This window comes from Aulonocara stuartgranti, assembly GCF_965226115.1.
Source record: "Aulonocara stuartgranti genome assembly, chromosome: 7".
NCBI lineage: Eukaryota > Metazoa > Chordata > Actinopteri > Cichliformes > Cichlidae > Aulonocara > Aulonocara stuartgranti.
Window position 1 is genome coordinate 28,568,994 of NC_138945.1, and position 24,524 is coordinate 28,593,517.

Genomic DNA, 24,524 nt, shown 5'->3' on the forward strand with positions numbered 1-24,524 from the left:
GAAACATGGCTCGAACAATTTCTCTTCAACGACGTAATCCGATAACAACCGATCTCTTTACCCGTCGGCTTCCCGTGGCTGTCATGCGACCGGCTATTGCAGTTAATAATACAACAGCTTCTTGACATTTTTGTGTTTCTTTTTATCGCTGTGTGACTGATTTCAATTGAAAGCCTGCGTGCGCTAGTACCGCTTGCCACGAGTTCCCAGAATCCTTTGCGGTTCTACCCGTGAATGACGTCACATTTTCAATCTCTATATAATATGCATGTTAAATTTTATATTTGGGGTAAAATATCAAGTCTTTTCAAGTAAACCGGTTCAAGTCCAATTCAAGTCCCAGGTCATTGGTGTAAAAGTCCAAGTCAAGTCACAAGTCTTAGAACATTTTTTCAAGTCAAGTCTAAAGTCATAAAATTAATGACTCGAGTCTGACTCGAGTCCAAGTCATGTGACTCGAGTCCACACCTCTGGTGATTCCCACCTCTAACTGTTAACTAAGGCATGTTTGTAGGCATTTCTTAAAAAGTGGAGATTTTAGCTATAATTCCTTTATTATGTGAGGCAGTTGCTCTGAAAGCATGTGGATTTTACTTTTTGCTGTTTGGTTGAGGAATTATTAAATTGAGTAATTAATAGGGGGTTTCCTGCTGGTCAGAAAATAAGGGTTAGGGTTAGGTGTGTAATTTGCTTGGTCATCTTTGTCTCCAGCTTCCCTCGGCTGTGTTGAAAGTACCTTACTCTTCTGAAAGGCCTCTCAGTCCAAATCTGTGTTTTTTCTGGCCATATGTAAAAACAAAAATTTTTTTTAAGGGTTTTTGGTTTATGAATTGAGTAAAATTCCTATACCTCCTACTGTAGCGTAAAATCATGTCTTGGCCTACGCTTCATTGCACCGTTGCGTCTCAGTTTGACATCAAGATTCTTGTTTGTGCTATCAATAATGGTTTGCAAATTAAATGTGAAGGATTGGCAAATTAAATAATGCTCGACACAATGTTTGTTTTCTCTTCCTTCGAGCTCTCTATTAAGAGCCGTGCCAGTCGATGGTGATTGTTATCTGACAATGCCGTATGTCTTAGTTAACTCCTGCAGTAGTGCTCTGCAACAAAGGAAACTAATACACATCTGTGTCACTTTTCCAGCGCTAAAGAGGTGTAAAAAGTGATTTTCTAAACATAATCTCGTTCCTTACTATACCTCTGCATAATATATCTGTCACATTTTCTGTGAAAAATAACAATATGAAGAGATTTTTTTAGGATATAATGTTCACATCTGTAATTACAGAGTGGCTTTAAATCTCTGTTTTGTGGGAGATCTAATTTATGTGTCAGTTGCTGCAGAATATTGCCACAGGATATGCCACACAAATTGTAATGCATTATTATCAAACTGAAAGACTGCTTACTTAATGATGGGCAATCTTTAGCATAAAATGCTCTATTTTTTGTTTTTTAAATTTCCCCATAATGGTGCATTTTTTTATTTTGCTGTGTCTGTTTTGAATAGTTGGTCTGCACTCAGTGTACTCATAGAAAGCATTAACAACATGTCCTAATTAACTTTTAGCTTAGCTATTCAAGGGTTCATATTTGCATACTCTACATGGCCCAAGTTGCTGAGTAGTGCTTTGTTCTTGTTAATTAAATGATATAAAACCTTCCAGATACCCCCCCCCCCCCCCCCCCCACACACACACACAGAGAAACCAAAATTTCAAAAAGACAAGCAGATTATGCCTTACATTAAAGGGGGGAATGCCAAGGCCTTCCTTGGCCAGGCGAGAGATATAATCTCTCCGGCGTGTCCTGGGTCTGCCCTAGGGCTTCCTCCCGGTGGGACATGACCAGAACACCTCACCCAGGAGGCGCCCAGGAGGCATCTTTGTCAGATGCCCGTACCACCTCAACTGGCTCCTTTCGATGTGGAGGAGCAGAGCCTCTACTATGAGCCCCTCTTGTATAGCCGAACTCCTCACACTATCTCTAAGGGAGAGGCCAGCCACCCTTCGGAGGAAGCTCATTTCCACTGCTTGTATCTGTGATCTCATTCTTTCGGTCACTACACACAGCCTGTGATCATAGGTGAGGGTAGGGACGTAGCTCGACTGGTAAATTGAGAGCTTCGCTTTTACACTCAGCTCTCTCTTTACCACGATGGACTGATACAGCGTCCGAATCACAGCAGCCATAGCACCAATCCGTCGTCGATCTCCCGCTCCCTTCTCCTGTCACTCATAAACAAGACCCTGAGGTGCTTAACCCCCCACCCCCACCCCCCCACCCCAAAAGCATGCAAAATAACATCATTAAAGTGAAATATACACTCACCGGCCACTTTATTTGATGTACCTTGTTAGTACTTGGTTGGCCCCACTTTTACTTTCAGCATTTCTTTAATTCCATATGACATAGATTCAACAAGGTGCTGGAAACACCTTTATAACAGTGTGGTCATAAAGGTATGGACACGGTCAACAACGATACTCAGGTAGGCGGTGGGGTTTAAACAATGCACAGTTACTACTAAGGGGTCCAAAGTGTGCAAAGAAAACATCCCCTGCACCACACAAAGCAGGGTGCTTTAATTTGTTTGCACACAATTTTGACCCCACCATCTGAATGTCATAGCAGAAATCAAGACTCAGTGCTTATCCAGTCACTCATATTGTCTAATTTTTGGAATTTTAATCCTATTTAATCCTATTGTAGCCTCAGCCTCAGCTCTCTCTTCACCACGACAGAGCGATAGTTCTTAGCTGACCGGAGTGGCACCTGGTGTGATTTTCTGCTGCTGTAGCCCATCTTTGTCAAGGTTTGATAGCCTGTCTGGCACCAACAACAATGCCACCTTCAAAGTGAAAGAAATTACCTTTCTTTCTTATTCTAATGCTCAGTTTGAACTTAGGTAAGCTGTCTTGATAATGTGCACATGCCCAAATGCATTGAGTTGCTGCCATGTGATTGGATAATTAGACTGTTAATTTGCATTAATGAGCAGCTGAACAGGTGTACCAAATAAAGTGGCCAGTGAGTGTACACAATTTAGTGAACACAATTAGTAAAAAGCATTAAAATGTGCCTGTGTTTGTATGTGTGTGTGTGCAGTCTTTGCAGCGTCCTGTGTTTGCATGCACGTGTAAACATAATGAATAGACTGACAAACAAAATCTCTGGAAACCAGTTTGTCTTGCAGAACCATGAGATCCATTACACCTGCCAGTGCCGCACCTTATTTATGCTCTATTATCCAAGGTGTGACTGCTTCTCGAAAGAACACACAGCAAATACTCACTATTTGTTTTGCTTTGATTTTCTTGGCTGTATGATAGTGTCTTGTTACTTTTTTTTGAGGGTGCGCCACTGTCAGTCTGTTATATCTGGTTTTTCAGGAACATCAATTTCTTTTCTTTTTTTCACAAAGTGTCTCATAGGTTAGTGATTTGACTGTAATATACAACAGTATATAGCTTCTCAGACCTATACTCAGAAATCTCTTCAGTGCACACATAAAGAAGGTGTGCAACCAAAATCTTTACCACCATGATCCACCATTCAAGGGTGGTTGGTCTTTACTGTGTTATGAAAAACCCATCATTTACTGTCTCCAGTTGTTTCATCTGTTATTCTTTAATGTGTTTTAGCTAGGGCTGAACGATATATCGCATTTGCGATAATATCGCGACATGATCAAGTGCAATTTTCTAACCGCAAAGGCTGCGATTATACTCTGGACATGTCCAAATTCATGGGCTGCATCCTCCTGAGGCCGCATTTGTAGACCGATTACGTCACAGCGACGTGCCGAAGGCTGTCCAAATTACTACCATATCCCAGAATTCATAGCGCGGCCCAGCCAAACTCCAGTTTCCAGCAATGGCGGCCGCTACTAAGTTTTAAAATTACTCATACTAATCTTTCTGGGTCACAAAATAAACTTTTAACATATTTTCAGGCGAGAAAGTAGTTGTGTAAACATCAAATATCTGCTCCCATATTTGTAAAAGTGCTTCGACGTTTTCAGAGGCGTCTGCTACCCACCAGCTCGACAGCTAGCCGGGAGCTCGAGGGTTACTGATGCGGCCGAGAGCGGCACAACTCCCGGCACATCATTTTCAGATCACTGCGGAGTTTCGCTGCTCGGGTTAAACGTAATATATAAGTCACTTAGACAACCTAAAAATGTTATTGTTGGGCTTTTTTCAGTGTTTTGTTTGTTCGTGAGTAAATCGGTTTGGCTGAGATTAAAGTTATTAGATTAGATAAAATAAAACTTTATTAATCCCCCGGGTGGGTTCCTCCTTGGTTTTCACACAGCTGACTAAACGTCAAACAGAAAACTTATTAAACAGAAGTATGAGACAGTCGAGAATTTACACCAGTGTCTGATTATATTTTAGATAGCAAGAAGCAGACGGCCGAGTTTATTAAACTCCACCGAGACAGCGGTGACGCTAATCAGAACTAGCCTTCTGATTAGCTAATCAGAAGGCTAGACCGTCCAATTTCACGCCTTTAAACTTTAAAGGCGTGTTTGTGTGTGTGTTTATACAATTGCTATTATGTTTGCACTTTATGTGTAATGTTACTGACTGCAGAGATCAGTAAGATGTGTGTATTTTTTATTTATTAGTTTTATTTATTTAATATTATTTTTTAATTTAATGACTGTCTAGTAGTTCACAGATGTCGAAAAACTGAGTGTGGTAAAGCCACTGATTTTTTTTATGTATATTTCTGCAATCTGCACATTGTACTGACTTTCATTTTAATGTTTACACCAGGGTTCCTTGCCAGCACTTTATGCTCAGATGTTTGTAAGCTAAAAATAAACTATTGTGTATGTTCAAATATACTGTTGTGATTGAAGAAGTTAAATAAAAATGTCAGTCATCAATTCATGCATCACCTCATGTCATCATAACAGAGGTCTGTCTTCCAGGAAAGAACAGTTTAAAATTAATGTAATATAGTATTGGCCATACTATATGATGTATTGCTTGTCTTTGTTTAATAATACAGAAGACAAAGACCTTAAAAAATAATCGCATATCGCATCGCAATCGCAATATTGGGGCAAAAAATCGCAATTAGATTATTTTCCATAATCGTTCAGCCCTAGTTTTAGCAGTGAATTTGAAATGTGATAAAACTGTGCTTAACAGGGCAGACTGTAGGCTCTAGAAATTATTAATGGTAACTACCCAATTTTAATATTGCACAATTTTCCACAATCTGTTGCTATCAGCACAGCTGCACTTCTTACCATCTGCCACCTTAACACGTTTTTGTTTATTTAATTCTAAAGTAGGGGTGTGTGATATGATTTTGGAATGATTGGGACTGAATTCAGGACATCGTGACAACTTTCCTGGTAAAGCAGATCAATCATACCTTTTACTGCATCGCAGAAACACAGAACATAAACCAGCAATGTGTTATCAGAGTATTAATACAAAACTATTTCATAATTTTCTTTCTAGACTAAAGCTTGTTAAAAGAAAAGAGCAAGGTTGTATTGTGAAATAGGACCAGGAAGCGTTCAGCAACTATGAAAAGGTAGTTGTGTAAGAGAAGTAGAAGAGCGAGGTGAAAAGTAGTAAGTGCTTATCATAACAAAAATAAGCAACCTTTTGTGCTGTGATGGCTCTACGGAAGAAAAATGCGTCAGGTAGTAAATTATGTCATCATTGGGAAGTGGCTAATGTTGCATGAATTGTGCAGCTAAATTAATAGATAGTCTTAGAGGAATGAACAACAGCATTTCATAGATAGTTCTGTGATAGAGTGCAATGTGATCGAACTGTTTGCATGCAAGTTCTCGTTTCAAACACTTTGCTGTGTTAAGTGACACATGCAAATAATAGTCTACTTCCTCTTTAGGGTCAGTTTTCTGGTTAGCGAAGATTATGCCAGTTGGTGCACTTCTTCATTTTCTACGAGAGGAAAAAAAGAGAGAGAGATGCAATAATTTCTCTGTAGTTTCTTTTTAGAAATGTTTGCTACAATTCTAATAATTTTTTTACATTTTTTAGCTAAGGTTTTGTTTTCCCTATCCCCTTTCTTTTTGATGTTTCTGATGAAGGCAAAGGAAAAAGTAAAGTAAAGCAAGTTTTGCAGTGAAAAATATCTGTCTTATGATACGTTCTCCCCCTGTGATCGCTTTAAGTCAAGCAGAACATTGCCCTTAAGTGCCGTTGTAGTGACTGACCAGACTTTAAACTTGTGTCTTCTCAGGTGCTGAACCCTGCCTGCTCAAACACCGTGACTCCAAACTGACAGACAGGGGGAAAAGTGGACAGATAAACCAATAGGAGGCCAAAGGAGGGTGAGTGAGTAGTCTGTATACTGTACCTCTGTAGGCTGTCTTGAACTCTGTTTCACACTGTAGTTTAAAGTGTTGCTACTGCTATAGTTGGGTGGCTCAGTGTTGACAGTTTAGACCAGTAATTCTGAAAGCAAGACAAGCCCTGTAGCAAAGAGACTGATGCACTGAGCCCACTGAGGCCAAAACTAAGTCTGTTCGTGTTTTCTGTTACCCTTCTCAAGATTAGTGCTTTCATCAGAGGCTGTTCAAAAGAAATGACGGTTTCATACTTAAGTAATATAGACACGGCTTTATTTTGTGCTGAATTTTACCTAGAAAACGATCAAAGAAGGGATTTTTTTTGGCCAAAAGAGGAAAAGAGACAGATGTTCAGCAACGCTTTGGGAACTATTCGGCAAAAAGAATTCCATCATAAATCTGCTAAATAGAAACAGTTCCCCCATCAGCATACAAAAGGTTTTAAAGAGGGGCCGAATTTGCTTGTGAGTGAACAGATGGAATCCGGTCAAATTCAAGATTTACATCTTAATTGGAATTTTTGTACCTTGTGTGTGTGTGTGTGTGTGTGTGTGTGTGTGTGTGTGTGTGTGTGTGTGTGTGTGTGTGTGTGTGCGCGCACACGCAAGTCTGATTTTGATTTATGGGTACACATAAACGGGTATCACACATTTATGTGTTTTTCCACTTCCCTATAATACATGTATTTTTGCTAGCTTGTACAATATGTTCCCCCAGTTAACAGTCTGTGTACCTACTATGTTGTTAAAACATCTGCTTACTCATCAATGCAATTTATTGATGGGTTGACAGATGTATTTGTTGGCCAACTGTTTACATAGTTGACTGACAAAATAAAATTACTAGCAATATGAATTTGCTGCTTTCCTTTTCTTTTCTTTGTTTGTTTGCTTTTTAACCTTCAAACCTGTTGGAAAAGTATACATATACCTGAAGATCTGCTCCTCTGTCTCTGTGTATATCTCATACACTCCCAACCGTCTGTAGAAGTTTTTGTACATTACAACTTATCCTGATATTATCTGAGAAAAATGAGTGCCTCATCTTCATTTGTGGTTTCATTTTCATTGTGGTCTCACACTGACAATGAATTTAAGTTAGACATATTTACTGATCACAGTGGATCAGGGGCTGTGGTCCTAGTGGTTGCCGGGTTCACTCTGCTTTGGTAAACTGCCTACTTATGTATGTAAAGTAGCTTTTATGCAGTTCACCCAGCGGTCTTCCCCACTATCATCTCAGTGGGACTGTTTTGGGGTCTGCGTGTGTGTGTTTATGTGTAAATAATTGATTGCTATAGAGGTTTTAGTGGACTGCTGGTGAGACTGAACCAGGCAAAAGAAAAACACGCTTGACTGCTTTCCTTCACAGTGTGAGTAACATAACTTTACCATGTGTGCTTGCTCGCTGGGATGTTGAGTTGGGGAGCTTGTCAGTGTTCCGTGAGTAGATTTAGTTTGTGTTAATGGTGCTGCAGACATTAGTCCTTAAATCACAAATTAACATCATTTTTGAGCCACACTAAGATGCCACACATACTGTTAGAACCCAACCAATATATTTGATATATTGACTAATATTTGCTATTTGCCAATATCTTCTTATCAACATTTAAATGAAAATATAAAAAGTAAAGACAAGATAGGAGAAAGACCCTTTGACCAAGTGTAGATGTTGCATAGTTTGTCCACACTCTGCAACTTCCCTGTCGAAAAAGACACCACGACCAGCTGATGTAAGCAGGCGTGGAGTATAAACAATTAATTCACGACTTGTTATGACAAAAAAACAAGATTATTTTTAAACTGAATTGTAATATTATCTTGGTAAAGATTCTTAAAAAACTAAACGTAACACATGTTTATCTGTCGGGTTTTCATGAGAATGAAAATATCGGTCATTATATTGGACTTCGCTATCTTTGGGATTTGTTTTCGTTTTAGGTTTTTGAGTTTAAAGCTATAAGGTGATTTAGAATAAATTATGAATAAACCTAAACATGAACTGTAATAACCAATAAATTAATTGGTTATACATACACAAAGACAATCAAGCATGCTGCCATGTTCATCCCAAATAATCAGACCTTCTTTCTTTAGACTTTTTTTAGCCTGCTGCTTACAACATCCAGTCTTTTTTTCCATTTTATATCTCAGCATCAGGGATAGCTGTGGATAGTCATGTTGTCCACAGCTGTCACAAGTCAGACTCAAGGTCAATATAGCATATTGAGGATTTTCAAAAATTTGTTTGTTTTTTTGACTAAAGGGGTAAAAAAATAATTTGTTTGTTATTTTCTTTGTTTGTTTTTGCTTTTTAATGTAAACATCAATGTCACTATGACCTTGTAACATTTTGCTGAAAGCAATATCTCAGGAACATGTAGATGAAATTTTATTCTGTTTGCCCACAAACAGTAAACCTAATTTGCTGGTCAAAGGTGAAGACCACGGTTATCTGAATACATATATTATATGAGTAAACATAAACTGCAGTTTCACTGGTTGGCAGAGGTATACCACAAGGCAGAGAGTTTAGTCTCTGCTTCTTTCTTTATCTTTCTCAGTCTTTTACCAAGGGTCTTTCTCCTATGCTGGCTTGTTCTTCTTTGCCATCCCTTCTTTCTTTCTTTCTTGCCCCTTAGCCGCAGTGTCCTTGAGAAAGCAGTGACTTTGCCGGTGAGTGTAGCAGAGCGCATCACTCTCTCTCTTTCTCTCTCTCTTAGACTCTCTCTCTCTGACTCTAACTCAACACCCTTGCACACAAACGCACCGACACACACACACAAACATTGGCTATATGGCTTTATGCAAATGTCGACAAACCTATTGCAGAGGAAAAACGGAGACAGTTGTGTTTTGTATCGAGCCAACCTTTTGCCAATTTACTTCTCTTTCAGGAAAAGATAGTAAATGATCAGCAAACTGCTGATACAACCAAAAGTTGTCATTTGTAGTCAACAGTAATATAAAATGTTGTGATGATGATCAGTAACTGAGCTACTGTTGAATTCGCTTGGTTTCATAATATGACGCTTTACAAAATTGGATTTATTGCTGAAGTTCAATTACTCTTTCTGATGGTTTGTTACCGAATTCTGACAAATTGCCCTCAGTAGATACTGGAGTTTGGCTGCCAGCGTGGAAACACGATGCCTCTGTGCCCTCCCCCTCATTAAAACTGCCCTCCACTAATCTTGGATCATGACAGCCCATTGTTACAGTTTTCCGTAGCTCTTAAAATATGGATGGGGTCTGATTGTCTGCTTGTAAGATGAGATGTGATAGACTCTTGTTGCTGTTTGTTCTCGCTCTCTGTTTTCCATTTGTATTGGGTCACCGCTTTTTCCTGCCGCCTTGCGTGTTTTCTGTAGGGGATCGTGTATCTTGTGGATAAGTAGCTGCAGTCCTATATATGGAACATGAGATTTGCAACTTTATCTGCAATGTTTATTTATCCAATATTTGAGAGTCTGATTTAAATAATATTTACTGCAGTGTAATTTGCATATAGTCTGATTCTTCCTAGCAACATTACATATAGGTTCATTTGAGTAGCTCATGATAGTATCTCATTGCCGCCATGTTATCATTCATTCACTCCTTGTCTACATGTGTCTTGTTCACACTTCCTTATGTCACACATACGGCTGAAAATGCTTCCGTAGCCATGGTGAGCAATCCCAATGGGAAAAGTTGAGCCTGAATCGCTTTCTCACTCTCTTTCCTTCCTTTGTCTAATGCCTTGGTGCAGTTTAATGCTTTCCCCACATGCGCACACTTGCACACAGATGAGCAGGTCTGAATCTAAAAGCAGAGAAGATGCAGATTTTTGGTCACATGTTGTTTTAATTCATTTGACCAAGAAGTTGTTAAAAAAAACCAACAGACAGAGCGTGAGGATGGTTTTCTCTGCTGCCTGCTTTCCTTCTTGTTAGCGACCATGACCGTGGTGGCTGGACATTTGGCTGTGAAATACTTGCACAAGAGTCTGCTTGAGAAAAAGGCTCTTTTCTCCAACAAAGCGCATTGGACAGATAAACACCTTCACCTGTTGGACCAGCAGGATGTCAGTCTTCTAACTTTATAAATTGTAAAACAGCAGCAGTGCAGCAAAACGACACATTTAAGTTCAAGTGACAAAGCCCTCTAGCAGCAAAAGTAGCCATGACAGAAGGAAAGAAGGAAGTCAGAGTTGTCACAATACTACAGTTTCAAACTCGATACCGACACCCAGGAAAATACTCGGATCTTGATACCATTTTTGCGACAAAATCAAGAGGCATGTAAATGTATTCACATATAGCCCTGTTTATTTCCAGTGCTTCTGGTGATTTAGAACCGTATTTGTGGTGTTGATAAACTAGAGTTGTTAAGTTCAGCTGCCACTCTTTCAGTATAGTGCTGTTAGACTTTTCTCACCTTCAAGGGGATTTTTTTAGGCGCACATGCAAAAAAAACATGTTATCTTGTAAAATTAGCACCGTCTGTTAATGTTACAGACAGCCAGGACTGGCAATGTTTGCTGCCTAGCTCCGACACTAACATTATTCATTATTGTTTTATTGTTAGTCACAGCTGCTAGATCAGGGATGTCAAATATTACGTCCAGGGGCCAGAATCGACCCGGCAAAGACTCCAATCTGGCTTGCTGGAAGGCTTTGGAAAATGTGGGAAGAAGAACTCTATTTTTGGACTTTTAACTTCATTTTCACAAGTTTTGGAGCTTTTCCTTCACCAAAGTAATTAAATTATAGATAAATCTGTAATTCTCCACATTACTTCTTGCAATTTAAGCCCAAAGTCATCCTGACAGACTTCTTTAATTTACTACAGCAGCATTTCTTTATCAGCATTTCTTTATCTCTGCGTTATATTAAGATATCTCATTGATTAAATGCACAGTTAAACTTTTTACACTGACAGAATGGGAAGTATCATCAGTCTGGCCCACATAAAGTCAAAGTGGGGTCTATGTGGCCTGTGATATAAGTTTGACATTCCCGTGCTAGATACTGCTTTAATAATAACTTAATGGACAGCTATAATTGCTAATAGTTAAATGGTTAACGTTGGTGTGTGCCGAGTTAATATTTATAATAACTGTTTAATACAGTATGCCAATGCTGTTGAAACAGGAACTTTATTGACCTCTCATGATTCCTCATAAAGCTGAGCTGTCAGTCTTCAAGATGCACGCCAAGTTTGTTGTGCTACTGCTCACGCGTTCAGCTGCTAGTGGGGAAGGGGCTGTGTGCCTGCCTGTCCTGCTGCAGTGCTTTGTGAAGTTGTGTGAAGTTGGAGGAGGAGAAGACTGAAACTGTTCTTATGAATACTGTTGCAATCATTTTTAATATCTATTAGTATCTGAGTATTAATGTTGTTTTGCACTTCTCAGTAAATATGGGGCCTACGGTACCTTTGCAACTAAAAAATGATCATGTGCTGTCACATTTTCAGAGTGTTGGTATTGAAAGGTACAGTTAGTGTCCGTCCTGTTGACATCCCTAGTTTTTATTGTGAACTTTTGAGTACAGATGTGTCAGGATACCGACTTCAGTCCAAGGGGGCACTGTTCCTTTCCTGTTCTTTTTTTTCTGCTTAACTGTGACCATGATAATACTGTAACCTTAGTCAACTGCTTCTTTATTTTAATCAGTACAGTGAAGATAATTTCCCCCCGATGACTTGGTGGTGATTGACTTCCATTTTGCAGGCATCCAAAATATAATTGGTGCTTTTTGATGATTTTGTGTTTCCTTTTAGGAACTATTGAAATTATTATCAGGCCCAAATTAGGAACACATGCAGTTATGCATGAGCAACGATAAATGTCAAGTCAGTAGAGGTTTGTCATTTTATTTACTCTGTGACATATGTTAATCAAGAAAGCCAGTGATCAGACACACATACACAAGGCTAGAGAGTCGATTTCTTGCTTTATGAGAGAGACCCAACTTGGGTTTAAAAATAACTAGAATATTCCTTTCATTTTAAAGTGTTAATCTTATATGGATATATCATCAGATTAGATATAAGATAATCAGATAATTTAAAAGATGGGTCAATCATAATTCATGCTAAATTGTTTTTAATTATTCATCAATAGTCCCTGTGGCTTGCATGCACGCACACACACACACACACACACACACACACACACACACACACACACACACACACACACACACACACACACACACACACACACACACACTGTAAACCTTTTCTGTTTCCCTCATTCTGTATATTTCTATCTTTTCCCCGTCTTATCTTCTCATTTCTAACCTCCCTTCTGGTCACACTCTGCCCCCATCAAGTCCCACCCTTCCTTTCCTTTCTCTCTCTTCCTGTTCCTTCCTCTCGCCTCTGAGTCCCACCGTCTTCTCCCCTGAGTCGGAGAGGCAGACAGGAAGGAAGTGTGTAATGAGACAGCCATATCGAGCACACAGCCCAAATTGACCTGCAATGAATGGAGGCACTGATCAGATGCTGCTAAAGCAGTGCAGATTAACAAGCAAGGGGGATGGGAGAGAAAATGAAGCTCCCTAATGTGGCACACGTTTTAGGAATACTATCAGACATGCATAAACCGTTTTTTTTAGGTAACAGGAATATATGTGTTCACACAGGGCCTCCGGTATCTGTTATTATTTAAGAATGAATGTGCTTTTTTCTTGTTTGTAGTTTTACTGAAATCAATAGTTGGTCACTTTATCTGAAAGGTAAAGCAATCTGCATTCAAGACACTGTTTTCTCTGCAGTATGAACACAAGACAGAGAGGAAATAGCTTCAGAGTGAAAATGAGAAAAACAATGACAAGCAAGAGAACGAATGGCAGGACACACTCCTATTACTCTTATTATTGTCAGAAGTGTTACTTTATATCCTTGCTGGATATGAAAATACTGGATGTGATTTAGCTTTTGTAGTAAATCTTGCTAATCTGCTCATCTGTCTCCACTCGCCACACTACTGATTTTATTAATGAAAATGGAACGATAGAGGGAGAGTGGACATATTACCACTAACAGTTCTTTGTGGTTGTGTGTGTGTGTGTGTGTGTGTCTGTGTGTCTGTGTGTGTGTGTGTGTGCCTTCTAGTTTGTCCAGTGTATCACAGTAGAAGACCATTAGGGGATTACTTCACATCTGGATAACCCTAGCTGTTCTAATGAGTTCACGACTGCAGTATGCATTTCATAATTTGGATGGTTTTAACAACATTACATATTAAATCATTTCTGGCCTCAATTCTGCCCAGATCATTTTTAATATTTAAGCCCAGTGAAAAACCCAGTTTTGGTGTAAAAAAGTTATTGTGAGGATTTACTAAATATGTGCACTGGCAGTTTTTTGACTGAAAGGTGTGGACACGGACATTTTTGTGCCTGGCCGTATTGCCAACGTGTTTGAGTTTCCGAGCACAACATTTGGAGTAAATCACAAACATCATTTACGAAGGTTTTCAGCAAGTAGTTTACTAAAACCATAGCTTATGTTTGTGTCTGATGTGGGGATGATAGTTGCTGGCAGAAGTGCTGATATATTTGGAATTCCAGATGAAATTGTTGTCAGAATGTCCACCTAATAGCACCGGTGGATTGCCCAAAACTGTGTGTTCAATACCAAGTCTATGCCTCTGCTCTGTCACACTTCACTGACTCATCACCCCAAATGTTTAGGGCTTTGCAAGTCATATTTATGGTGTTCAAACATACTGGTATTTTGATGAAGTAGAGCAGAACTCAGAGAACTGAGCTTAACGTAGGGTGTCAGAGGGAAATGAAGAATCGCAGTACAAGGCACATGGAAGGATTTGTCTTTTAGTGGTTATTACAGTCAGCCAAGCTACTTCTTTAGCTTACAGAGTATCAGGTTTTTTGACACATTTCTAAACATAAATCGATCCATAATGACAATGCCAAGCACACAAGAGCATCAGCATCTCACCAAAACTCTTTCAAGGATTTTCCTTCTTTATTATGAATGTATGGACGTTTTTTTCTGATCGGGTTATCTCAAAGTGTAATTTTTATCTCCAAATTTCATCTCAATAGTTCAACATTTTAAGATAATCTGAAATTTTAATACCTACAGCCTCATATCACATAAAGGAAAGAAAAAAACAAGTGCATAGCATGCATTTTTCCACACTTGGCACAGTAACTTTAACTTGAGTACCTTAAGGATGGTTTAGAATTCTGAAGTTAACAATATTTGATGTTTTTCTGCACATCATACAACTCAACTAACACAGATTTTAAGAGGAATAGTCTATAATGAAGTAGTCTTTCTTGGGATAAATCCCCCTCCTGAGGTGTCAGATTTATCCAGAGAACGTTTCTCTCACCCTACAAGACCTCGTGCAGTATAGAGTCTGGCCTTATGTCAAACATCTGTTCATTCTCCTTCAGCTGCCTCACATTGACATGAAATGCCCAACTGGGTTCATAAGGAAACAGGAAACATGAAACCTACTCTTACATTGTAAGATACCATCTAAAATGTGTTTTTTACATGGTATTTTGCAGTGTTGCTTGGTGCATTGTGTTATTACTGAAATGAAGTGGCTGCATGTGATTTTGTGAATTAGCACATTGCTAGTAGATTAGCTAGAGAACTTTCCACTCCCACCGGCGTATGTTTCCGATTGCGACATCTTGCTAATTTGCCCTGGTTAGTTGATCTGGCACTTTGATCTGTGACCCATTTTTTTGGCTTTGGCCTTACCTGGATCTTTGCCAGCCTAGTTCCAGGTAAACATGAATAAAGTGCAGTTGTAGAATGTATGATAAAGTCCTTTAGGATTAAAAGATATTGGATTTGAAGTTGTTAATGGAATGTCAAAGTGGTAATAGCAGCAATAATACATTTTCATCCCCCCAACTCCTTTGTAACAGTGGTTTATTTTATGTAATTTTTGTGCTCTATATCAAGGAATTTAACTGACTTAATCACCAAAGCATTAGTTGTTGGGCGTGGGTTCTAGTTTCATGTAACCTTGATTCAAAAATCTTTTATATTTTGCTAATTAGCTGTTTGTTGGCGATACCCAGCCTTTTTATTGGTTTCTGGTGCATTTATATATTTTACTGGGCACATCAGTGCTTCACGTTATTTTTTTAACCCTTTAGCAGCAGTAATGTGTGTTTATAACCAGTCGCACATGCACGGACCTGCTCAGGCACACACAAGCAAAGTGGTGGGTGGCACGACAGCTTTGTGTGTTGGCAAACATGAGCTTAGCAGTGAAGATCCTTTCAAGCAGGATTAAGCTGCTAAGTGTCAATGGAATAGGCAAGTAGGCCAAAGACCACGAAGATATCACTTACACTGCAACAATCAGTGTCAGTGGGTCTGTGTATGTGTGTAGTCATATGTAAAATAGACAGGAAGTGTAAGTGTGGCAGATTATTTGTGGAAAAACACAGGAGAACATCAACAGGACACACACACAGTATGCACATTCACAAGTCCTCTCACACTAGAGGCCTGGCAGGACCATCTGTTCCTGCTGAAATCAGCACAGCAGGAGCCTACCAGTGTGCACACACACACACACAGAACACACTATATCACACACACACGGTTGCAGCATGCTTCAGTTCTGGCATAGTGATAGTCTATTTATTCCCCACACTGACGCAGGACAGTACTCATACAGTTGAGTTGAGTAAGTTGATGTGGATATACAAATACATACTATACGTATCAGATATACAGTAAATATATCTGTCTGTAGTTTTACACATATATGGAAAGATTGAGAGATAAACGGCTAGACAGACAGGTAGATGGTCTGACCTACCGTCAGCAGGAACTGCATACGCGTTCAGCTTTCTCCATTTTAATAATCGACCGAGGGGACTAACACTCCCCTGTCAATGTTATCTATTTCCCTTGCAAAGGCAACATCAGCATTTTTTATGCTTTCTCCCATCTCATCAGCACTTTGCTCTGACCTATCCTGCCCTGCACCTGGACACAGTCAAGGAAGAACTACAGTGTAGTCATTTATAGTTCCCTGTAGGGTAACTGAACACTATCATTCTTCAAGAGAAGCAGTAAATGCATATTTTTGCAGCCTACAATTTCAGATCGCAAGAAAGTCATCAATCAATAATAAGGGGTGAAGGAATCAAAATGGTAACTAAAGGGTCATATGTGTCCTTAGAAATCAATTAATGGGTTCAAAAAGTTTGACCTTGCCTTGTCTTATTTATTCTGCAAATTGAAAGATCGATTTTAGTCAATAAAGTGATGTATCATAAATTATCTGTCTCTTTCAATTCTTTTTTGCAAGGTTCTTGCAAAAGAGAATACTTTAGGTATGGTTTGTTTTGGTCTTTAATAACTTCTCAGGTGGAATTAGTTACAAATGATTAATAACTGAACTGTTAAACGGTGGTATTAGCATCTGCGCATTTTACTCGTCATATCAGCAGGATGAATAATTAACAATGAAAACACCAATTTATATTGCGCAATTAAAAAAAGATCACATGCATCACATTTTAAAATTGTTTCTGGTACTAAATTGATTTTCTGGATATAATATTAATTTTATATTGTGCAAATATTAATAATGATCTTGAAAGACATAATAAATAAACATGAACCAGTAAAGGCTGCATGTGAGGATACTAAATATACCAAGAATACTGAGACTGAGACTGAAAAAGAACTGAGGAAAAACAGCAGCCAACATAGAAGAGGAGAAGAAAAGCTCGGGTAAAATGAACAGATCAGGTGAAATCAGCAGGGAATTCAGAAAATCAGGCGAGTTAGTAGGTGAAGTAATTGTTTGTGTATCCATGACTATTTGTATGTGTGCTTTGTGTGTCTAGTAAACGTGTCATTTAGATGACTTACAACAGGGGTCCCTAATCCCAGTCCACGAGGGCTGGTGTCCCTGCAAGTTTTAGGTCTCACCCTGCCCTGGGTCAACATACCTGAATCAAATGATTAGTTCATAACCAGGCCTCTGGAGAACTTCAAGACATGTTGAGAAGGTATTTTCTCCATTTAAATCAGCTGTGATGGATCAAGGGCACATCTAAAACCTGCAGGCCCTCATGGACTGGGATTGGGGACCCCTGACTTACAACATGGGTTGTAAGTCAATACATGTCAATAAACATTTACCTCAATATGTTTGCTAGTCTGTCATTTCTGAAAATACAAATATTAAAACTCTTTTCATTAAAATCAAATAAAACAATTAAAGGTTTAGTCTACAAATTAATTTCCGTGGAAAATAATATCACAACAATTCGATGGAAGTATAAAACCAACACCCACCAAACATTTGATTAGAGTCTAGTTGAAAGTAGCTGTGGCACAATGATTCTCAGGTGTAAAACTAATCTTAATAAAATACTGTGCACTGTACAGTGCTCTCCATTTTGGTGACTGGATTGAGGGTCATAGTATTAATGGGTTCCTCCTTGGCACTGTTTCCATGCTGCAATTTGCAGTTGGCATGACTCTTAATTACACTCAATGTGAAGTTCCCAAAGTTAGCAGTGTGATTTGAATGGAATTGACAAGAAAAAAAAAAAAGACTGTGTCCAATCACAGACACAACACCTGCCAAAAGTACATATAAAAGTATTATATGTTATTTCCTAGTACAGCAAGTGTCCCCAGCAGTTCCAATTTAATGGATTACTATAATCATGTTACAGTTTCTGCAAAACAGCAATATAACACAGTGCTAAATTCACTAATTGCATAAACAGTTGTGTCATTACTGAGATTACATAATTTATTGAATTATCTGTACAATTAACAGATAGAAAAAGAATCAAAACATGCCCTTTTCCTCCAACACTTCAATAATAGCAGAGCTATAATAATTAAGGAGTGGATGTATACATTAATTGTTATTACACGAAAGGTCAAGAACACAGCTGCCAGAAACGACAATCCACTCCTCCTAACAAAACATCGACTCAAAGATAAAACAAAGCTAGTAGCGACAAACCCCAGACCCACTGGGATATGTGTGACTGTAGCCGAGCAGCTGCTAATAAAAGCAGTGATGAGCAGTGAGTCTCATAGCATAACTGTTTCTACAATAAAATCTAGCTTTCATAAGCTTTGCTGTCGGCTAAATAAGTAAAGGGAAGTATGTGTATGTGTCAACTGTGCCAGTTTGTGGACAGTTTCTTTCCTGTGACAGTGCATCTCAGTCCAAGTGGATCCTAATGAAAAAGTCTGTAACTAGTAGTGCAATTAACTCATTTCTTTAGGGGAGTAAATTAGTAAGAACACCATTGCTGTTTGTTTTTTTTCAAAATAATATCTAATAGATTAGCATTTGGAGTAATAACCCCAACATTCACCAGAACCACAGTTTGCTATGATGACAAAGTCACACACATACTCACACACAAGGTGAAAACAACAGCAGCAAAAATGACCTGTCAGTGAAGAAAGTCTTGATTATCTGTCTAGTGGACAGACTGTGCAATGTTAATGAGTGGTTGAAGGTTGTTTCTCCCACCGATAGATGGTAAAAAAGAAAACGCAAAAGCAACCAGTTGACATGTCTGCAGAGCACGATGATCGCACCCTCCACAGTAGCACCAATAAACCTTCTCTAGTCATAATGAAGACAATGGGCCTAAATAAAGAGGGTTTCCTTTGAAGTGTCTTTCATCCCATGTATGTGTTTTTTTGGTATATCAAAGGAACATTAATTTTCCTGAAGTGTGACAGTTTTTGCATCCTGGTTTCTGTCGCTGTCCTTTTCTTCATCTCTTCTTTTTAAATGCACACAGCACAAAATGCAACGTCATGTCTGAGAAGGAAATCATCGAGTGTTTATAGAAGGAAACTCATAGTTCATTATGGGAAGGAGAATCTCCTATAGCCTGAGGCTGAATGCTGTTTACTTGAGCTATTTAGTCTTTGTCTAAGCATCATTCTTTGTTGACATATTCATAATGCTTCCAGTGGTTGTTTGCCTTGATGACTTTAATAAAACCATACACCTGGCAGGTTGTCCTTACCATTCTGTACTTTAAAAGTCAACAATCACAGCAATCAACAAATCTTTGTTCACAGAGTTTTTATTGTAGCAGTAAAATAAGGCCCTCAGCTCTGACTTACACAGGCCTGATTATACTTGAGTTAATACTTCGATTTTGGTCAGCATATTTGAAGAATCAACTTATAGTCATTCTATAGTCTAATCTGCTGTGTGAGATATGAAGGTATTAAAGATGCTTTCTCGAGAGAATAAAGATAAGAAGTAATCCAATGAACTTGGGAAATCAAAATAATTTATTCAAGAAATTAGATGCTAAGGTTGGAGGTGGAACATAAATGGAAAAAAAGGACATCAAAATTCAGATGTGCATTTTTATGTTTTTAGAAAGACAACACACTCATTAGTGTCTCCTTTGAGCATGCCACCGCTTCTCTATGTTATCTCCTTTGCTGTCAAAAACCCCCTTCCCTCTTCTCTACCACAGCTCTCCATGTGCATCTCACTGTCACGCTTTCTGTGTTTCTGTCTGTCCATTTGTGTCTGGATCTATCTGCCCTGCTGTCTCACTGCAGTCGAGAAATAGACCGAGTAAACAGACGTCTCAGTGAGCTAGCACCTATTTACACTGTGCATGCTTCATCTCAACAAAGGTGCTTAGAGACATGGCTTTGGTGCGTGATTCTGAATTTATTCTGAATATTATGCACCGCCTGGACCCACGTCTTGCGCTATTTTTGTGTGCTGGTTTCTGTGTGGCATGTTTGTCTAACTAATTAACACACGCATTTGCAGATGTTTTCCCAGATGCAAACATTATGGCATCAGTCACCCTCGAGATATCCACACATCAATAATGATATAACACACTGGCTATTCAGGTACCCGAGCAGCCTTTCAGGTGTTTGAGTGCCTGTGTACCTGTTTTATTTAAAGGAGATATGTGGGAAACCGTGTTGGTGAGGAAAGTATTCATGAGACCTAAAATACTACGCCTTGCAAATAGTTATGGGAGAGAAAAATCAACAGTTAACTTAAAATAACGTAGTCTTAGCTTCCAGAAACACCATTCTTATTTATACCTGCTCATTTTCCCGAAGAGATTAGCCTGATTGCAGGTCTGCCTTACTGGAGTTTATGTGTTTGTTTAGAAAAAAAGGGTATGACAAGCAACAGCAATCTTCCTACATTAAGTTGTAGCTTTTTCTCATACCGTGCAGCATCTTTTATCTCACAAATGCATAGATTAATCTCAAAACCGTCAATTCAAGTTAGCAATCTGATAATCAGATGCACTTGATTAATTGATCATCAGCAAGTGTGAGCACCTCTTTAAAAGCAGATTTTTTTGTCAGTTTGCTGGTCTGAAGCATTCAGGTGTGTGTCAAGGGCAAAGGTCATCAGGAGTGATTTTTAAAAAGTTGCTGCCCATCAATCTGGGAAGTGTTGTGAGATCATTTCCAAACAGTTTGATGTCCACCGTTCTACAGTGACAAAGATTATTTACAAAAACAAAAAATTCAAGACAACCCAAGGTCAGATCATGCGATGCTCAGAGAAATTGAAAAAAAAACCTAAGAGCTACATCTCAGACTCTACAGTTCTCAGTTAACATGGTAAATGTTAAAGTCATGCACTTAAAACAATGTGAGAGACTGATATATAGGGATGGGAAGTGATAAGAATTCAGCGATTCCAGTCCAATTATTGATATCATTTAATGATTCAATTCCTTATTCGTTCTGTTATGGATTCTCATTGGGTTCTCACTGGCTCGTCTTTGAGTGTCACCAACATCGCTAAGCAGTATATCTTAGATATTCCTATTATTTGTTCATGTTAGAGGTATTTCTGAACTTTTTGTTGTGATTAGTGTTGGGGTTGTTACTCAAAAAATAATGTATTACACATATTACACAAAACATTAAATAGACTACGCGTTACATTCCCATCCCTAATCATATAGTCATACAAAATATGATTACTTTATTTTAATTCACATCTAATGCTGCTAGATGTAGTTCTACAAGCTATTGGATCATGGGATATAGTTAGCTACAGTATATACTGCTTCTGCAGCTTTTCTATTTCTGATAAATAAATATTGACATGGTTTAATATTTCATCTGTTGTACATTTGAGATTCTATTTAACTGATTTCAAGAAATAGGTGATTTTTTGTACATGCCTTGATATGTGAAATCTTGGAATTGAAAGTCGGCATACTTTCTTTTTACTAATAGCTCTCATCGTTTGAGGACGTCCCCAGCTGGCACTGGCACCGGCAGCGTTCAATCAGAACTCTAAATTTATTTAATGAAAGCGGAGAGACGAGCCAGGGCTTTACTTGAAGAATGCAACGCTCCCTAATGCTGATATTATATTTAAAAACTATATTTTTAAAGGTAAAAAGTGGACAAGAAAGACAGCAGAGGAAGACATGCAGCAAAGGCACCGCAACTTCTTTACTTATAGTCGCATGTTTTTCATGTCGAATCAGTAATCTAGGAGTTCTCTGCAACTTTCTCAACATAAGCAAAATGCACTTTTCTCATTTCAAAATATTTGTTGACAACAAAACATTTGTTTGTTTTGTAATATATGCTAATATCTACTCAGATATCAGACAGAATTGTCAGCTGGTTCCACTCAGTTTCCATCATCAGTGTCACATTAGCTCCACTTTAACTGATTTCCATGGGGGAGATCATTCAAATTCCCCTAAATAATCACTAGAGACCCACTTATCTGCCTGATGTTAACATCATTTTAGGTCGACATTGATGGCTAAAAACCCCCACTAACTGGTTTGGCTGGGTTCTAAGAATTAGAGCAGAGTGAAGTAAAAATAGTGGTGTGGGTTTCTCTATATGTTGAATAGTTACCACGACATGCGTGTCCCCAAAACACTGGCTGTTTAAAATATCTGTCTTTGGTCACAGAGCTAGATGACGCTTTAGAACAGCTTGAAAATTGCATTGATCCTGTCCCTATCGCAGATTAGCTGATCGTTGTCCTCCCGTAGAGCTCGTTGGACCAATATTGTTAAAAATGCCAGAAATATCAAATATCAAAGTTGGATATAATTGGACACAATATTGACATATTTTATATTAGAAGAGAATGCCCTAAAGGTCTTCTCATCTGATTGCAAATACTAAACAAAAACTAAACTCTGAAAGGGAATACATTGTGAAAATTAGCTCTGCCAACGCTAATTAGCACACTCTGTCTTTTGTCAATCGTCTCCCTCCCTTCAGTCTGACTTTTCCACCGTTCATCACATTTGATGGTTATCAGATGAGAAAGGTGTAAATTGCTACTCAGAGCCATCTCAGCTAATTCCGAATCTCCCTGCTATTTTGCCTTCATTTTTCTGTCTGTCCTCGTCCATTGTTTCTTATCCTCTGCATTATTCCTTTCTTCTCTGTATGGATGTAGTCACAAACTCTTGGAGAAGGAAGGGCATATTACAGATGTGTTTTCCCCTATGCATAAACTTCTGGGATGAATATATTCAGTAACTGGAATGAAACTGAGATCATTTCTGCAAGTATGCCTGTGTATGTGTGTGTGTGTGCCATTTGCAGATATATCCATGTCTGTGTGTGCACATGCTAATGTCCATGAGCCACTGCTAGCCAGCATTAATGAGGTAAAGCCCCTGCCAGTCCCCAACCCCACCGCCCTTCTCAGGAGAGTAACACACAATCACGTGTTAATGACCCACCAGCATGGTGTGAATAAGAGGGAAGATGAAGCAAGTGGGGGCAGGGGTGTACAAAAAGAGATGGAGGGTGGATGCAGAGGAAAAATGTAATAATTGGTCAGTGTGAGTCCAGCACCACAGGAGACTTTATAAACAAACAGGCGGATATAGTTTGTCCAGGCAGCACACAGCCATTCATGTGAAAACCTGGTCTACTTAGACACCCTAGCTCCCAGTGGAAGACAGAGGAGGTTGTGCACACAGCAGACCACATGTTGTTAAAGGGAAGAATCAGTCCTTTTTCAAGCATTTTCAGTCTTCTTTAATATTAGGTTTAGATCATATTTTAGATTATTTATCCTACTGTGTTTTTCATCACTGTACACTTGATTTTAATTAAAGAAAAATGAGAAGGAAACTGCCATGAGAGAGAAGTAAAAGAGAGGGGACTGATGGGGTTGTTTATTACAGAATTGTTCTGGTAATGAGAATCAAATGGGGACTGGCACTTTGTTATTAAGCTTCTTGGCAGGGTGATTCTATTTTCCTGTGTTTGTGTGCTCTATTATCATGTGCATACAGTCCTAAGTGGCCAAGGCATGTTGGAAGAAGACTCATCTCCCTCGCTCCCTCCAGCGACTAGCACTGGCTGTAAGTTAACTGGCAAAACACAAGTGTGCAGACACAGGCGCTGCTGCTGCTGCAGCTGCTGCCAGGTGTATTGAGGAGGTAATAGTTAGGCCAGCGGCCAGTGGCTCAGAGAAGGAGAGCTGGAGAGAAAATGAGCTGCTGCTTCTGGTGGAGTCTGTTCGCCTGAGGGGCCAGCTCAATATCTGGAGTTGTTGTTTATCCGATTCCCCTGTCATCTTGCACCACTTTATACTTATCCCATAGTTTACCACTTTCCTCCTTTTAGCCATTCTCTCTGTTCTACATGCTCCTATACACGGCCAATTCCAATTCTGTCATTTTTCTCAAGCTGTTCACTGCATCTTGTACGCTTTTCTCTTTTTCTCCTCTCTTGTTCTCATTCTTCGTGGGTCTCACTCACTTTTCTCAGAGGCTACAACATCACCACAGTTTAATCCCCCAGCAGGTCTAAGCCAGGAGGGATTGAAAAATAACAAGTGTGTTTATGCTCTCTGCCCCCTGACTTCACCCAACTAGAACCCTTTGGTGCCTTTAGTGTCTGCCTGTCTGCTCCATGTGCTTCAGAGTAGTATTTTCAACAATGAAGACACTCTGCACACTGTTTCCAAATTACGACAAGAATATTTTGTTTATTACACTATCTCAATGAAAAACAAAAAGGCTTTCATATTGCAATAGGAAGACCTTGATATCATTTCTCATATATACATAATAGGTCAGTATCGACTGATAATATCAGCTGATTTCATTTTGTCTTGGTTTGTATCTTACTGCATTGTTTTCCATATCCCTGCAAAATCTGATATCTCAGATTGAGTTT

General features: G+C 38.9%; 1 protein-coding gene across 3 annotated transcripts in view; it reads left to right on the forward strand.

The window, feature by feature from the left end:
• The window catches only part of strbp (spermatid perinuclear RNA binding protein), a 101,514-nt gene that overhangs the window by 34,646 nt on the left and 42,344 nt on the right, over window positions 1–24,524 (forward strand). For all 3 annotated transcript variants that reach the window (XM_082539184.1, XM_082539183.1, XM_082539185.1), the window contains exon 2: window positions 6,240–6,330. The gene's annotated coding sequence lies outside the window, so the exon portion shown is untranslated. The remainder of the gene's footprint in view (window positions 1–6,239; window positions 6,331–24,524) is intronic.